Source organism: Heteronotia binoei, chromosome 16 (assembly GCF_032191835.1).
Source record: "Heteronotia binoei isolate CCM8104 ecotype False Entrance Well chromosome 16, APGP_CSIRO_Hbin_v1, whole genome shotgun sequence".
Lineage (NCBI taxonomy): Eukaryota > Metazoa > Chordata > Lepidosauria > Squamata > Gekkonidae > Heteronotia > Heteronotia binoei.
In genome coordinates this window covers 17,250,653-17,266,630 of record NC_083238.1, presented here as the reverse complement: position 1 = coordinate 17,266,630, position 15,978 = coordinate 17,250,653, and the positions used below count along the sequence as shown (strand labels likewise).

Here is a 15,978-nt window from a genome sequence, read left to right as displayed (position 1 = left end):
GGTTGCCAGTTTGGGGAAGTAAATGCAAATTAAAGACACAACTCTGTGCAAATTTAGAAATAACTTGTTCTGTGGTAAATAATTGAGTAAATAACCTGTGGTTTTTGTGAGTCGGAGGGAACAAGTTATTAAGTGACAACGGTGGCGGAAAGTGCCATCAAGTTGCGGCCAACGTATGCTGTCTCTGTAGGGTTTCCAAGGCATTGCCATTGCCTGCTTCTGTGTAGTGACCCTAGATTTCTTTGGTGGTCTCCAATCCTAATACTAACCAGGACCAATTTGTGAGATTTGATGAGATCGAACTAGCTTGCGCCATCCAGATCAGGGCATTCAGTGTCAATACGCACCTAAAAATCGGTTGCACATGTCTGATTGCTTAATCAAAATATTGTATGTATGAACATACAAAATATTGTATGTATGGGGAGGGACGGTGGCTCAGTGGTAGAGCATCTGCTTTGTAAGCAGAAGGTCCCAGGTTCAATCCCTGGCATCTCCAAAAAGGGTCCAGGCAAGTAGGCATGAAAATCCTCAGCTTGAGACCCTAGAGAGCCGCTGCCAGTCTGAGAAGACAATACTGACTTTGATGAACCAAGGGTCTGATTCAGTATAAGGCAGCTTCATATGTAGGAGGGACGGTGGCTCAGTGGTAGAGCATCTGCTTGGGAAGCAGAAGGTCCCAGGTTCAATCCCCGGCATCTCCAAAAAAGGGTCCAGGCAAATAGGTGTGAAAAACCTCAGCTTGAGACCCTGGAGAGCCGCTGCCAGTCTGAGAAGACAATACTGACTTTGATGGACCAAGGGTCTGATTCAGGATAAGGCCGCTACATATGTTTATATGTTCAACAATATACAGGGTTATTTTAGGCTAATCCAAATCTTTCAGGTCCTTTGCGTAGAAAATAAAACCAAATTTTCCTGTTAACTCCTGTGTCCTGGAGTCATGTGGTCCTGGAGGAAACATTTAAACTACTCAGCAGAAATTTAAAGGTCAGGAAGACCTCAAATAATTTCTAGACCTCAAATAATTTCCAGAAGTGTTGCAGGTTTCATACACAGGGCTAGATTGACAGGCACAGTTCAGGGGTCTCAATGAGTGGATGAGAAAGTGGTACCAGGAGTTGTTGTAGAGTTGTTCGGCCCTGGGGAACATTTTGGGACAAACCAAACCTATACAAAAGAGATGGGCTTCAATTGAACCAAAAGGGAGCCAGACTGCCATCACTTAATATCAAATAGGTAGCTCAACAGCTTTTAAACTAATCTGAGGGGGAAGGCTGACAGGAGCTGAGGAGCCTCTGGTTTGGGACAAAGGGACAATTGAGTGAACATTCAGAGTAATAGTGATAGGAGGACAATAGAATTTGGGAGTAAAGGCAGGGTGACAAAGGATGGCCATGTGTGGATGCAAAAGGGCCAGGGGATACAAGGGTTGCTGGAGAAACATGTTATAGGTGTCTGTGTCTATAGGTGTCTATGCTAGAAGTCTCTGAGCCAAGATGGGGGAGCTGGAGCGCTTGGAGCTAAGTGACAATTTAGATATAGTGGGTATCTCAGAGACATCGTGGAATGGGGAAAATCTATGAGATGCGGTCATCCTGGGTATAAGCTCTGTAGGCATAACAGGGAAGGATGGGCTGGAGGAAATATGGCATTGTGCACCAAAGAGGGCCCAGAATCAAATAAGTGAGAAAACATTAGGGGAATTAACTCCCCAACAGAAGCAATATGGGTGGAAACACTAGGCCTTAAGGAAAGGTCTTATCGCCCACCTGATCTTCAGAAGGAAATAGGGAGCTGACTGAAGCAGATGCTGGGAGACTTCAGCTATCCTCACATGGACTGGGTAAACATGTGCTCCAGTCAAACTGTAGAAATGAGATTTCTAGACATCATAAATGACTACTCATTGGAACAGTTGATCAGAGAGCCAACAAGGGGGTAGCGATCTTGGACTTGATTCTGAGTAGGGAATAAGACCTAATGAAAGATGTAGGTATTGTATCAATTCGGAACAGTAGCTACAATGCTGTTAAGTTCAGCATTCAGGTCATTGGAAAGTTATCCTTAAAGTCCAATAGTGTAACATTTGATTTCAAAAGAGGGAACTTTACAAAAATAAGGAGAATGGTAAAAAAAAAAAAAAGGAAGCTGAAAGGGAAACACAAGAGTCAGCTTCCTAGAGGATACTTGGAAGCTATTTAAAACCACACTAATTGAAGCCCAAATAGAATGTATTCTCGGAGTTAGGAAAGGTGTTGCCAAGTCTAAAAGAAGGCCTGCACAGTTAACAACTCAAATCAAGGAAGCTATAAACAAGTAAAAAGGCTTCTTTTAAAAAGTGAAAGGTCTGCCCCAGTGAATTGAACAGAAGGAACCGCAGGCTCTGGCAGAAGAAATGTAAGTTAATAATTAAGCGTGCGGAAAGAGAATTTCAGGAGCAGGTAGCTTAAAGCATCAAGAAAAACAGTAAGCATTTCTTTAAATATAGCCAGAATAGGAAACCAGCAACAGAAGCATTTGGGCCTTTGGATGACCAAGGAATAAGGGGTTGCTGAAGAAAGATGGGGATATGGCAAAAAAAAAAATCCTAATGATTTTTTCTCCTTCTGTGTTCATTGTGGAAAGTGTGGAGCGTGTACTTATGCCGCAGCCGCTATTTTCAGGAAGAGAGTCCGAAGAACCGAGTCCAATTAAGGTAATGAGAGATGAAATTCTAAATCTGTTGGGGAAATTAAAAACTGTCAAGTCTTCAGGTTCTGATAGCTTGTACCCAAGTTCTCAGGGAACTCAAATGTGAGATTATCTACTACCATCTATGTAACCTATCACTCAGTGTAGCCACTGTACCAGAAGACTGGAGAGTAGCAAATGTTACACTATTTTTAAAAAAAAAAGGTCCAGAGGGGAACCAGGAAATTACAGGCCAGTTTGACTCAGGCAAATTAGTAGAAACTGCAATCAAAGACAGACTTACTAGGCACATAGAGGAACAAAGCCTGTTGAGGGAAAATCTGCATGTCCTGTGCAAAGGGAAATCCAGCCTTACATATGAACATATGAAGCTGCCTTATACTGAATCAGACCCTTGGTCCATCAAAGTCAGTATTGTCTACTCAGACTGGCAGCGGCTCTCCAGGGTCTCAAGCTGAGGTTTTTCACACCTTTTTGCCTGGACCCTTTTTTGGAGATGCCGGGGATTGAACCTGGGACCTTCTGCTTACCAAGCAGATGCTCTACCACTGAGCCACCGTCCCTTCCTAACCAACCTTTAGCAGTTTTCTGAGAAAATGAACAAGCATGTAAGTTAGGGTTGCCAGGACTGACTCAGGAAGTATCTGGGGACTTTGGGGGTGGAGCCAGCAGAAAGGTTGTGACAAGCACAATTGAACTCCAAAGGGAGTTTTGGCCATCACATTTAAAAGGACTGTGCTCCTTTTAAATGCCTTCCCTTCACTGGAAATAATGGAAAACAGAGCACCTTCTTTTGGGGCTCATAGAATTTGATCTCCTGGTCCAGTCTTTTTGAAACGGGGGCCGCTTTTGTTTTTGTTTTTTTTGTTTTTTAAGGAGAGGCACCGGATGCTATGCTGGAAATCTGGTGCCCGTACCTCAGAAAAACAGCGGCCCCCCCCCGAGTTCCAGATACCCACGGATTGATTCTCCATTATACCGCATGGGGACCAGTCTCCATTGGGTATAATGGAGTGCCCAGTGGACGTTCAAATGCCCTCCCCCACTTTTTGATAACCTGAAGTTGGGGGAGGGCCTCCAAACCAGAGGATGGCAACCCTAATAATGGTGACCCAGTAGGCATTATATACTTGGACTTTCAAAAGACTTTGACAAGGTACCTCACCAAAGACTCCTGAGTAATCTTAGCAGTCATAGGATAAGAGGTGGGGTTCTCTTATGCAGTGGTGTACCTCGCCTTGGTGCCTGGGGGAAATAATTTTTAACATCCTCCCTCTATTTTTGTTTCCATCAAGTCACAGGTGACTTATGGTAACCCTATAGGATTTTCAAGGGAAGAGACATTCAGACATGGTTTGCCGTTGTCTGCCTCCAGTATCTCCCCTGCTTAATTTATGAGATCTGATGAGATTAGATTAGGCTGAGGTTCTCCAGGTCAGGGTCCCTCCTCAATACATCAAAATAATAAAATACAATGAATAGTAATGGTCAGAAAATGGATTCAGGTGGGTAGCCATATTAGTCTGAAGCAGCAGAACAAAGTTTGATCTTAAAGGAACCACCGGACCCAAACTTTGTATTTAATGGCCGGAAAAGAAAAGCTGACAGTGAAAAATGTCTTGTATTTAGTAAAAATAGTAATCATGCTAGTAAAAAAAATCAAAATCAAATGCCAACATGCTGTTCCATCATGAGAGCCAGTGTGGTGTAGTGCTTAAAATGTTGGACTAAAAAGGTAAAGGTAGTCCCCTGTGCAAGCACCAGTCGTTTCCAACTCTGGAGTAGGATTGCCAAATCCAATTTAAGAAATATCTGGGAACTTTGGGGGTGGAGCCAGGAGACTTTGGGGGTGGAGCCAGGAGACATTGGGGTGGAGCCAAGATCAAGGCTGTGACAAACATAATTGAACTCCAAAGGGAGTTGTGGCCATCACATTTAAAGGGACAGCACACCTTTTCAATGCCTTCCTTTCATAGGAAGTAATGAAGGATAGGGGCACCTTTTTTGGGGCTCATAGAATTGGACCCCCTGGTCCAATCATTTTGAAACTTGAGGGGTATTTTGGGGAGAGGCACTAGATGCTGTACTGAAAATTTGGTGCATCTACCTCAAAAAACAGCCCCTCCAGAGCCCCAGATACCCGCGGATCAATTCTCCATGATTTTCTATGGGAATAAATCTCCACAGGGAATAACAGAGTTATTAACAATTATAACAATTAACAATATTAACAATATTAACAATTTCCCTCCCCTCCCCCCCCCCCCGCTTTCTGATGACCCTGAAGCGGGAGGAGGGCCTCCAAACCGGGGGATCCCCTGCCCCCACCTGGGGATTGGCAACCCTACTCTGGAGTGACGTTGCATCATGACATTTTCATGGGGTGGTTTGCCATTGCCTTCCCCAGTTATCTACACTTTCCCCCCAGCAAGCTGGGTACTCATTTTACTGACCTTGGAAAGATGGAAGGCCGGGTCAATCTTGAGCCGGCTACCGGAACCCAGCTTCCGCCAGGATTGAACTCAAGTAGTGAGCAGAGCTTAGACTGCAGTACTGCAGCTTACCACTCTGCACCATGGGGCTCATAAAAATGTTGGGCTAGGATCTGGGAAATCCAGAAAGATCCCCACTCATGCCATGGAAGCTTGCGGGGTGACCTTGGACTAGTCACATTATGTGCAGCCGAGCCCTGACCTGGTTAATATGATCTTGTCAGATCTCAGAAGCTGAACAGGGCCTGTGTAGAAGCAGGCAATGGCAAACCACATTCAAACATCTCTTGCCTTGAAAATCCTACAGTGTCATTATAAGTCAGCTTAGACATATGTTCCTCAGAGAGCACTGAGATCTAGTTCTCAAAACCTTTTAAAAATCCCTGGACCAAGGGAGGCTAGATTGAAAACGACGAGGGAGCAAGCCTTCTCAACAATGGCTCCCCAATGGTGGAATCAACTACCAGAGGAGGTGCGAGCCCTGCGAGACCGAAATCAGTTTCGCAGGGCTTGCAAAACCGCCCTCTTTCAGCTCGCTTTTAGGATGAAACCCGGGATATGACAGCTAGCCATCCTATACATACTCTGAATCGTAGCATCTTAATTGATAAATCATAATGGTTTATTGTTGTATCTAATTTTTAGTTTAATTTATGAATGTAATTTAATCTATTTTAACTATTTATAGTAATGATTGTATTTTATTGTAACCATGGTACTTACCATGTCTTGTTAGCCTCCCTGAGCCTGCCTTTGGCGGGGGAGGGCGGGATACAAAAATAAATTTATTATTATTATATTATTATGATGATGATGAGGAAAGCATTTCATCATACCACTCGTGTTCTGAGCAGGTACTTGGGAGGGCTTCTGTTTGATGTTTCAAAGCCCATGAGCTGACCATCCCAAACATCTATGAGGCGTTTTTGACAGCTAGAAGTCTGCCTTTGTATTGACTTTTACTAACACTAGTCAAAACATCACAACATAGTGATCGCAAGCTTCACCAAACTGGGTGCTAAGAAACACAGTACCCCCCCAAAGAAGGCAATTCTTTAAATATAGCCAGAGTAAGAAACCATCTTCCGTTGTTTCCAAATAACTAGTCAAACTAGAGAATCTCTGTAGTAGAAACTGAAGGGAGGGGAATTTTTGCACCCTAGCGGAAGCAGTGCAATGTGCAGAGTACCCAGCATAATATTAACAAAGGTTTGCTACTATACTACTCTTAAATACATTTTATCACCAAGCAGAATAGGAATAAGAAGTTCTCGAGTCCAAGAAGTGAAAATAAAGGGAGGGGCAAAGAAAAATTAGGTGAAGGGAGACAGAAATGAATGAGAAATGTGTGGAAAAGAGGGAGAGAAATTAAGAGAAAGGTTGTTTTATCTTGCTGCAACACCCAAACTACTGCTTGGCAAGATCTGGCTGAGCTGGGTGCAAGGAAAGGGAGAGAGAAAGGTATTGGAGAAAATTACCTGCAGGTTGGCAGTTACTGTAGCAGCTATCAGCATAATCTGTTAAGGAAGGTTGCTTGAGTCTAGGAGAAAAGGAAAGCTTAGCTGATCCTAGAGCTGTTTACTATTCCCAGTCTTCCCTGTGCCCCTATTGCCACTCCTGTACTTCAGAACAGAAGATGTCCATAAGTCTTCTCAAGCCTTTTGCTGATCGTTGATGTTCTTTTCTTGTCTGCTAAATGAATATCCCATCTGCTTTGTATCTGAGAGGGCTTGAGAGCTGGTATTATAGGACAAATTTTGGACAATGTGTTTTCGATTGGTCTGGTTTTAGTAGATGTTTTGAACTACCCCAGGCTAGAACTAGAAAGACAGGATACATTTTTTAAATTTTTTTTTAAAAAATCAGTTTGCAGAGGGCATTGATGCATGAGCAGATCTGCTCTGTCTGACAAAATGTATAAATAAGATGGTCTAAGTAGGTATGCATTTACCTGGCAGAAACTTCTAACTTAAATACATATATAGCAATTACAAATTGTAACAATAAAGGTCACAGTTCCAACCAAAGCAAAGCGTTTCCAGTCCCATTGATTTCAATTGGGGAGAGAGAAATATATTCTTAAAGAGAGCCAGTTTGGTGTAGTGGTTAAGTGTGTGGACAACCGGGTTTGATTCCCCACTCCTCCACTTGCACCTGCTGGAGTGGCCTTGGGTCAGCCATAGCTCTGGCAGAGGTTGTCCTTGAAAGGGCAGCTGCTGTGAGAGCCCTCTCCAGCCCCACCCACCTCACAGGGTGTCTGTTGTGGGGGAGGAAGGTAAAGGAGATTGTGAGCCGCTCTGAGACTCTTCGGAGTGGAGGGCGGGATATAAATCCAATATCTTCATCTACCTCACAGGGTGTCTGTTGTGGGGGAGGAAGGGAAAGGAGATTGTGAGCTGCTCTGAGACTTTTCAGAGCTGAGGGCGGGATATAAATCCAATATCTTCATCTACCTCACAGGGTGTCTGTTGTGGGGGAGGAAGGGAAAGGAGATTGTGAGCCGCTCTGAGACTCTTTGGAGTGGAGGGCGGGATATAAATCCAATATCTTCATCTACCTCACAGGGTGTCTGTTGTGGGGGAGGAAGGGAAAGGAGATCGTGAGCCGCTCTGAGACTCTTCAGAGTGGAGGGCGGGATATAAATCCAATATCTTCATCTACCTCACAGGGTGTCTGTTGTGGGGGAGGAAGGGAAAGGAGATCGTGAGCCGCTCTGAGACTCTTCGGAGTGGAGGGCGGGATATAAGTCCAATATCTTCTTCTTCTAAAGATCTTTTGTTAAAATCAGCAGGACTTGAAAATATTTAACTTTGTCTGGCTCATGCCCAAAGAGTTTCTCTCTCCCCTTTCAGCCCACGTTCAACCATTGCATATTTATTGTGTTTCAGAGTCTTTATGTACAGGCAAAAGTTAAGCAAAAGAATTGGGTTTGCCTAGCTGAATCCCTCCTCCCGTTTTATAATATGAAGCTGGAATCAATTTGTATCCAATACTGTTAGGAATCTGTCTTGATTCTGTGTCATAGAAATCATGAGTGTGTACCATTTGATGTGTATTAAATCTGTGCAGATTTACCCCTCCCCCCCCAATTTTGAGCATTAGTTATGAGTCTGTGAATCACATTTTATGGGTGTTAAGTAAAACACTGCATTTGGATGTGGAGTTCATGAAAGGGAAAACTATATATAGCAGAGCCCTATTTTTACAAGACACCCCATGACACAGGCACACTTCACAAGGTGGGAGAGTGCTATAGCAATGAAGAATCTGTACAAACCTCCCCTTCCAATTCTTCACACATGATTAATTATGTTTTATCACTGTGAAATATCTCAGATACATTTATTTTGTATAACCAAGTTATTCTTAACGGAAGGACCGTATTGATTCTACACCCCTGTGTGCTAATAGAACATCTACAGAGCCAGTCTGGAACAGTAGTTAGAATGACTCATTAGAGCTGTGGAGACCCAGATGTAAATCCCAGATCTGGCATGAAGACCTGTTCTTTTGGCCCAATCTGTACCACAGGATGAGAATAGTATGATCAGGAAGGTAAAATTCCTGTAAGCAGTTTGCCTGATAGACTTTTGTGGTAGTAGAAGAAACATGGCTAAATGATAAGGCATGTGGGTATGGTGAGGGGAACATGTCTAGAAGGGTATATAATTTTGTAGGGAATAGAACTGGCACAATTGGACATTCAGTGCCAGGAATCAGGTTCGGCTCTGTTTTCACACTAATTCTATGTGTACAAAAATGCAGATAGGGACCTGAACTTAAAAAATCTTACAAATCCCAATAAACCCCTCTCTTTTTTTGCCTAATGTGTAGGAATTTGCAGATTGTAACTTCTTTGTGCTAGAATTGTTGAAATTTAAGGCATACCCATTCTAGCATCCTTGGCACTGGGACATAACCTATTGGCTACTACAATGTGGATACTGACCTTGGGCGGCAGCCAAGGATGGTCCTTTTATTTCTGCAGTCTTAATTTGGAGTCGGGGTGGGAGGCAAAGTAAACTGGATGACAGCTGCATTTCCGGACAGAAGTTCATTCCTGGCAGTCATCTTTGTGTGGACACCTGTGGAAATTCAGCAGGTAAAAGTGCTATTTGGAAATGTTTCCTTAGCAACTTCTTTGTCCTGGTAGTCTTTGAAAATTGGCAAGGCAAGCAGAGATAAAGGGTCGTCTTTTGTTTGCTGAGCTGGTTTGTCTCTTTGAATGAACTTTTCAATGTGAAGGAACATTCAAAAGTTAACCACCACCTGCAGTGGTACAGCACAGTTTCCTACTTCAGGATAGTGCCGACTCGTTAGCACTTATTTTCTAGCCAAGTGAACCTGGCTGATGGTTCTCCATGGGCGTTTTCGCACTGACCTTAATCAGCAGCGACGCCCCTCTTCACCGCGCAGGATCGGCGCGGATTTCGCACTAATTGCTGCGGAACACCCGGAAGAGCCGGAAAGTCCCGCGGCTTTTGCGGCGCAAATGGAAACTGGTTTTTGGTGGTTTCCGTTTGCGCTGCAAAAGCCGCGGGACTTTCCGGCTCTTCCGGGTGCTCCGTGGCAATTAGTGCAAAATCCACGCCGATCCTGCGCGGTGAAGAAGGGCGTCGCTGCTGATTAAGGTCAGTGCGAAAACGCCCATGGGGCGTTTCTCTTCCATCGTTTCTCCCTCTCCCTTCTGTTTCTTCTTGATGTTTATACCTTCCTCCTCTTTCTCCCTGCTAATTTTTAAACTTCTTTTCCTCTCCCCTTCCCCACAAAGAATAAGCAAAATGTAGTTGTGGTCCTGGCGTGACCCACGTTGGCTTGGATCACATCTTCACATGCAGTCAGAATCTACTAAATGAAGCCCACTGTTTTAGAATTAAGGATTTTGAGGTGCCACACGTGCATATGTATATTGAAAGGAGAAGGGGGAGATCTCTTCTGAGTTCATTAGCAACCCTGAAACAACATTCTAGAGAGGGAATAAAGAACTCCTCTGTAAATTAGCGTGGGTTGGAGGCAAAATAAATTGCAAGGATTTTTTCTCAAAAGAAATCTAGGGTGGTAACTCTTATAAGGAACAACCACAGGAATGGAACTAATTCATATGATGACTCACTGGGAGAATATAAACTGGAGTAGAAATACATAATCCCCCCCCCCCCCACCGAAGCACTACTTATTTTTCCCCTTATTTTCCTGTTCTTATTATAGGTCAAATGGACTGTTAAGAAATAATTCAAGCAATTTGACTGCCTAATGCATAGGGCATTAATTCTTCACAAATGGCATGTGCATACCAATCGAAACTGATCACCCATGATAAATGTATATATAATTTCCTCTTTTTCATCCTAAAATGATGAGAACAACCTTGGCGTGGGGCATTTCGTAGAGATTTATCACTTGCTGTGTTTAATGGTCTGAGGGGCATTAACCTTCCATCTATTCATTAATCCTTTGAAATCTGTGGCGCCCCGCTTATGCGTTCATGTTTTATTTCTGATTTTATCTTTACTGCCAACAGGAGGTTCAGTGTTGATTTCACATCTTTTAGACTTTGGGAAATAAAGAGAGAGAAACATTCAAATCCTGTTTTCTGGTTTAAGTATGAAAAGGGAGGAGGAGTAGGGGATACAGTCTGCAGTTGTATCCTGAGAAGAGGAACGTTCAAAAGCTCCGCTGGAAATAGAAGCTGGGGGGAAGCACGCTATATAGTGGTGGTGGCTGCTAACCATGGAATCCCCATGTCGCTTTTGCTTTGCAGCATGTGGCTTGGTTCAGTGCAGATAACCTATTGGTCACAATAGGTTAAAAGCTGGTCTGAGTTCATTTTGTCAGGCAGTCTTCTTCTTTTTTTTTTACATCAAACATTACGGCCAGTAGAACGAAAGCCTGCACTCTCTCAGTTAGTAGGGTGAGGTGGTGGAAAGTGGATTCTTACGGGAGGGAGAACTCTTGGTGTAAAGCAGAGGCGACCTGAAACCCATGCCCAGACGATGGGAGCTTACTGTCTGGCCCTTAGACTTCTTAACCATTTGTGAGGATTGTTGGCCTATTGGACTGCAGTGGCTAAGCTGTTTAAGGGCCAAGTGGCGTTAAGAATGGCAGACTAGGGCAAACAGCACCATCTGAGTCTCTGTTTGCATCAGCCTTTGGTGTCTTCCAGCTTCACCAGCTAACTTGACTGTAACCATGTCCAACTAGGAGCTGCCATTGCCAAAAATGAGACAGGCCAGCATGGAGACCCCATAGTAGTCTCACATATGGCCTCCATATTGAAGAAACATCCCACCTTGTGTAAGGTACGGGTATCAAACATACAGCCTGTGGGAAGGATCTGCCCCCTGCAGGATTCATATCCATTCCATGAGCAACTGGCTCCCTTCTGCTTCCTTCTCTGGGGCTGCTGCTTTGCTGTATTGTAGCTTGCTTTTGCCCAGTTCCCTTTGCTGCTTCCTTCCAAACCAGGCCTCCCTTCCCTCCATTGGCTGAGGACTCCTCCTTTGGGACACAGGGAGAGGGAGGCAAAGAGTGAGAGAGAGCCCTGCCCATGAGAGAGAGTGAAGTCTCTTGGCCTCCTATAAGACCAGCAAGGTGTAAATGTGAAAGTTAAGTTGGTTCTAGTATAAGCCAATTGTTAAAATGGATATGGAATATGGAACAACCAAGAGCTGTGAGAAAATTAAGAGGCAAGGGAAGTTTAAGTTGTTATTAATTATATAATAGAAGGATACATAGTTAAAACCGTGCTCTCCTGCTTTTTATTGTGTTGGTTTTGTGTGAGACATATGGTAATTTTGTGTATGTAGAAAAGGTTTAATTTTTGAATTGTTATGTTATCTGATATTGAAATAAAGTCTATTATAATTTTTTTTTTTAAAAAGACCAGCAATGTTTTATTTCAGGTATAAGCTTTCCTACACTTCTTCAGAGAGAGGGTAGGTAGATGGAATCTTATGACAAGCACAATGCTCTGCTGTTTTCTTTGAGAGTTTCCCCTTCTCTCTCTCTCTCTCTCTCTCTCTCTCTCTCTCTCTCTCTCTCTCTCTCTCTCTCTCTCTCTCACACACACACACACACACACACACACACACATTATATGTTAAAAGGAAGGGGCACGCTGGGACAAGGGGTAAGGAGAAATAGAAGGAAATTATGTTGCCTTATTCTTAGAAGTTTTTTCAGATTAGATTTCTCTGTGCTTATCTGGGATTTTCTTTCAAAAAATTTTTGGTTAGGGGTTAGAACACTTGGATTGGCTTCCATTCTTTAATAATCCAATTTTAAAAATACATATATGGTTCTATATGTTCCAGTTCAACACATCTCCCTTACTTTCCCCGTACCTCATTGACTGCCTTTCTTAACCCCCCCCCCCCCCCCTTTACTTTCATCACTAGCACTTGAGTGGATTTTGCCCATTATTTCATTTGGAGAGATTCCCCCTCTCCGGTTTAAACAGATGATGAAGAAAAAGAAACCTAACAGTACCGCTTGCAAGCTTTATTAATGAAAAGGAGCAAGAATCCAATAGCATCTTACAACATTTGTGGCAGGGCATGAGCTTTTGTGAGTCACTGCTCATGTCTTCAGATGCGGCTAAAATGTGAGTCCTTTGGTCCTTATATCTTGGAGAGTAGAATGATTTCAGATGCCGAATGACAATAGCAGGCATTTATGAAGATATGAAGTTGTCTTATACTGAATCAGACCCTTGGTCCATCAAAGTCAGTATTGTCTTCTCAGACTGGCAGCGGCTCTCCAGGGTCTCAAGCTGAGGATTTTCACGCCTATTTGCCTGGACCCTTTTTGGAGATGCCAGGGATTGAACCTGGGACCTTCTGCTTACCAAGCAGATGCTCTACCACTGAGCCACCGTCCCTCCCCAATGAGACAGGAAACCTAGGTCTCAGTTTAGACTTGGAGGATGCATTGAGCTTTATTATCAGTTGCAATTCATCAGTCTCTGTTTCTAATCTCACTTTGAAATTCCTTTGTAAGAGAACTGCTAATTTTAGGTCAGCAATGTCCTGGAAGGTTAAATGTCCCCCCACTGGTTTTTGAATGTCAGACTTATGTCCATTTATTCTTTGCATCCTCCTGGACTGAATCTTCCTGGACCAAATTGAGACCTAGGTTTCCTGTCTTATTACCAATGATGGTATCTCTGCACCTACTACCCCATTGCATATCACAAGCCTGCTGTTGTCATTTACCTGCTATTGCCATTCTGCATCTGAAATCACCTTGCTAAAGTTTATATTTCCAGTACATCATGTTACGCTTTATGGTACACAAGGCCTGGCCAGACAACATAGCATTTATGTTAGATCAGGCCCTCGTAACGAATGTGTTCAATGCCTCTGGTGTAAGGCATAGAGCTCCATACTGGAGAGGAGACTTTTAAAAACTTCAACATGGTATATGTTGACTATCAGGCCATGCCATGTGGTATAGAACAAAATATCGATGCTGGGTATAGGCTTGTTTCAAGCAACTTGAAATGATAACCGCATTGGCTGCTGGATCTGCAGGTCCCCATGCACAGTATTCTGCCAGCCTTATTTAAATATTGAAAAACTGTTAAAATAATTATCCCTGTTTGAATGGTAGGCATTGAATAAAGATTCTGGCAGTAGCTTAAAATATGTTTAAGTATCGTGTTTTAAATTAAACTTCAATGTGTTGGAAGCTAATTATTGGGCTTACTATAGAAGGGTAGAGCTGGGAGCAAATCTGGGAACAAGGCTCAATGAAGATCTTTGATTTATGTTAATATGAAAATATATTGTGGTATTTGCCATTGCTGACGTCTGGAAAGGTTCTGGTAGATGTGAGGGCAGGACAACACATTTATGCAAAGTTCCATTGTTATTTTTATCATTCCCCCCAAAAAAATTGTGGCACAAGGGGTAGTGATTTAAAGAGAAAAATGAATAGTGGGAGTGGCTATTTAATTCATTTCCTATTCAAAAGCTCTCCCCAAGTTGTGTTTATCTCTGATAGTGGAAAATACATATACCTTCAATTTTCTCAGTTTGAAGCTGGTGATTTCCAGGAAAATAGAAAAAAGATTTAAATAAATTCCCTTCTCTGACACCATTTTCCTCCATTTGGATTTCATTCTATTTTTTAAAAAAAGATAATGAGAAATAATCACAGATCTGTATACAAAATGTGGTTATAGCCTGAAAGGTTTTATGGATGTGGGTGTAGTTGTTTTGAGGCATATGCAGTCATTCTTTAAATTTAGACAGTTATTTGGAAACCTGCGATTTCCTTTGAAATGTGAAGTTTCCTCTTGAGAGAATGAATACCTGGAAGGGAAAGATGGAAGAAAGCTCAATGTCCAGTCCAGTAAAATTCCTAATATGTTCCACATTGAAATGGATGGTTGTTTCTGAAAGAACAGCCTTCCCACATCTTACGCATCTCAACCATCTTTTTGAAACAGAGAACTTTCAAAGAATGCTGTGATATGACATGAGACACATGTTACTACCCCAGTAGTTGTAAGCTACCTCTAGGTATGACTGAACCCTTGGTAATGGGTGAAATTGCTCTTTGTTTTAGGAATGCCAGCCTCCAGGTGGGAATCTTCTGGAATTACAGCTAATCTCCAGACTACAGAGATCAGTTGCCATGGAGAAAATAGAAGCTTTAGAGGGTGCACTCTATGGCACTGTATCACACTGAGGTCCTCCCCAGGCTCCACCCCCAAATCCCTAGGAGGTTCCAATTCTAGGTCTGACAACCATCCCCTCCCATCCTCCATCAGTGGCCAGAGGGGATCTGGCAACCCTGCTTTGGATCTTGAACAAACTTTTGGAATAGTAACATATTATAAACAGCCAAACTGGGAGTGGCTTAGAATGTGAAGGATTAATTAATTAATTACATTCAATTTCTATCCCGCCCTCTCCGCAAGCGGACTTAGGGCGGCTAACAATCAATAGTATAATACAATTTTAAAAACCAGTGATATTCATCTTAAAACATTTTGTGGTGCTATACAGCTTTGGTATGGCGGGATCTTTCTTTTTGCTGTTAGTGATCGTATGATGTTCATAACTTCTCAGCGACGTGAGGTGGCAGTTCTTCTCAGCTAGGTGTTGAAGGCCTGCTGGAAACAATTTGGTTTTGCAGGCCCTGCGGAATTGAGAAAGGTCTTTATTGTTCTTTATTGATCTAAGATAGCTTTATTGAACATAAGAACATAAGAGAAGCCATGTTAGATCAGGCCAGTGGCCCATCCAGTCCAACATTCTGTGTCACACAGCGGCTATATATATATATACACACACACACACACACACACACACACATATATATACACACACTGTGGCTAATAGCCACTGATGGACCTCTGCTCCATATTTTCATCTAACCACCTCTACAGGAGGTGCCTGTAGCCGCCGCCACCTCCTGTGGCAGTGAATTCCACAGGTTAATCACCCTTTGGGCGAAGAAGTACCTCCTTTTATCCCTTCTAACCCGACTGCTCAGCAATTTCATCGAATGCCCACGAGTTCTTGTACTGTGAGAAAGGGAGAAAAGGACTTCTTTCTCTACTTTCTCCATCCCATGCATGATCTTGTCAACCTCTCTGTCACCCCGCAGCCGACGTTTCTCCAAGCTAAAGAGCCCTAAGCGTTTCAACCTTTCTTCATAGGGAAGGTGTTCCAGCCCTTTAATCATTCTAGTTGCCCTTTTCTGAACTTTCTCCAATGCTATAATATCCTTTTTGCGGTGCGGCGACCAGATCAATCTGTGATTACTGTGATCAATCTGTGAT

At 43.0% G+C, this 15,978-nt stretch overlaps 1 protein-coding gene and 1 non-coding gene across 4 annotated transcripts in view; both read left to right on the top strand.

Annotated features, from left to right (window-relative positions):
• Nucleotides 1-15,978, top strand: part of CACNB4 (calcium voltage-gated channel auxiliary subunit beta 4) — a 296,369-nt gene that overhangs the window by 21,026 nt on the left and 259,365 nt on the right. The window lies entirely within an intron of this gene.
• Nucleotides 433-499, top strand: TRNAT-UGU (transfer RNA threonine (anticodon UGU)). Its single transcript has one exon. It is a non-coding gene; the product is annotated as a tRNA-Thr (tRNA).